The sequence below is a fragment of the Nicotiana attenuata genome, unplaced genomic scaffold (genome assembly GCF_001879085.1).
Source record: "Nicotiana attenuata strain UT unplaced genomic scaffold, NIATTr2, whole genome shotgun sequence".
NCBI lineage: Eukaryota > Viridiplantae > Streptophyta > Magnoliopsida > Solanales > Solanaceae > Nicotiana > Nicotiana attenuata.
The window spans coordinates 115,248-117,749 of record NW_017671363.1 but is presented as its reverse complement, the minus strand read 5'-3'; positions in this window follow the sequence as shown (position 1 = coordinate 117,749).

Below are 2,502 nucleotides of genomic sequence, written 5' to 3'. Positions count from 1 at the left end.
TCACAGGTCATCTGGCCCAGTCTCAATGATAGGTTGCCTAGCAGTGGCCTCCTTACTTGAACCTCCTAGGTGTTTAGGTGTATAGACTCTTCCGGTCCTAGTCATTCCCTGTGCCACGTCAGATTCCTTTACCTTGGCCTTCCCTTTCCGCCGAGCCTCGGTGACATAATCCCAGGGTATTGCTTTTAAGTTTAATCGGGGTTTTGGCGGATACTGTCACACTGAAGGGTGTGACCACTTCTACTTCAAATGGAGCAGAGGTGGCTGCAGGCGGCGCCACTTCTACCTCGAATGGATCTGATGCAGTTACCTCAACCTCGATTGGTGCCTGAGTCTGAACCACAATAGGGGTGAGTGTGACTGCGACCTTAGAGTCATCGCCTTCCCGAATAAGCCCGATCGACTCCTCAGGGTCCCATTCTTCATTTGTCTCTATCACATGTATACCATCACCTCTGTGATCAGGGAGGGGATTGTTGCGGACTTTAGGTGCGGCCTCCTTTGCTTGTATGACCTTGTTGTCAATTAGTGTTTGGATATTATCCTTCAATGTTCGGCACTTAGAAGTTGTGTGCCCTTTCATACCGGAATGGTACGCACAAGTCTTGTTCGGATTGACCCACTGGGATGGATTTTCTAACGCCACAACAGGAACATGAGTGACATAACCGGCGACTTTCAACCTTTTATATAATTGGTCAATGGGCTCAGCAATGGCGGTGTACTATCTGGGTGGCTTGCGGTCAAAGTTGGGTCGTGGTCTCGGATAATTTTGACGGGCTGGCGGTGATTGGAAGTGGGATGGTTGGGAGTTATAGGTGTGATGGACAGAGGCTGGTTGGAAGTATTTGGGAGATGAGGGTTGATATGTGGGCGGTGATGCTTGGTACGTGGGTGGAGGTGTTTGGTATGTGGGTGGAGGTGTTTGATAGACGAGCGGGGATTTTGGGCCCTGGGCTACAATTACTGCCCCAACATCTCTCTTCTTCGATATGCCACCTAACTGTAGTGCTTTATTCGTGGCCTGCAAAGCCTTAAAGTTTGTTACCATTCCTCTCTTGATCCCTTCTTCAATCCTTTCTCCGAGTTTGATGATGTTAGAGAATTTGTGATTTTTGATAACCATCAGCCTCTCATAATGTTGCGGGTCCTGTGCCCTGACGAAGAATTTATTCATCTGTTCTTCGTCCAAGGATGGCCTGACCTTGGCCGCTTCCGACCTCCAACGAGTAGCATATTCACGGAATGTATCAGTAGGTTTCTTCTCAAGATTCTGAATGTAGAAGACATCCGGTGCGTCTCTGTGTTGAACCTGAACCGGTCCATGAAAATCCGACGCCATGCTTACCCAATTAGATCACTTCTTGGGATACCAGGACAAGGCGTCCCCAGTAAGGCTCCTCATAAAGAGCTTCATTCGGATTTTTTCATCTTTCCTGACCCCGAAAAGTTTGTCACAATAAGTTCTGAGATGAACCCTGGGATCACCTGTACCATCGAACATTTCGAACTTGGGAGGTTTGTACCCCTCTGGCAGTTCGACATCCGGCTGTATGCACAAGTCCTCATAGTTCAAACCCTCTATTCCTCTGTCTCCCTCAACACCTTGAACTCGGCTAGTCAACTTCTTGAGTTCTTCAACCATGTTTTTGATGAGCAAATCCTTTTCGGAAGTTTTCGGTGTACAGGAGATTGGTTGGGTAGGATGAGGTGTGGTTTCCACATAGATGGGGTTGCTTTGGTGGGTGTAGTGGTGGTCATTGGTGGAGTTCTGTGGATCAGGAATGAGTGGTGGTGTGTTTTGGGGAGTGTGGTAAGTGGTAGCTGGTGGGTAATGAATTGGTTGATGGTGTTATTGCGGTGGAGCTGGCAATGGATTGAAATTCTGGGGTGGAGTTGCGTATTGATTTGGTGCGGGAGGACTTTGTGTGCTTTGAGGAGGTGCTGGGTTCTTGGCGTTCTGTTGGTTGATGTCAGGGACATTCAGGGTAAGCGACAGGTTTGCCAGGTTGCGAACTTGCTCAGGTTCTCCTTGCAGTTCCAATATCTTTTGCTCCAGCCTTAAAACCAGATCATTTGGGGCCGGAGTGCTACGACCATCAGAGGTTTCCGCATTCTCAATATTTTCCTTTCGGATACCACTTAAATCATCCATCTTTGCCTTTCCTTTGCCCTTTGTGTTGCTTGGAGGAGGAGGAGGTGGAGGGCCTCCGGATCTGGTGTGATATGCCGATGAGGTCGGTAACAAAAAGGTAACAAGTCAGTGAGGATCCTGAAATATTTGCAGTATTTAAACATATAATACGGAGATATAGATTCGCGTCCTAATTTGGGAGCCTCGTTGTGCCCGAGGTAGGCCAACGACAAGTAGATTAGGAGAACTTTTAATGCCAATAAATGCTTCATTTCATAACGTAAAAATAGACGAATCCCCTAAACGACACTAAAAATAATGATAAAAAAATGAGTCACTACTGGCACTTGGCCTTATTACATTTCAGA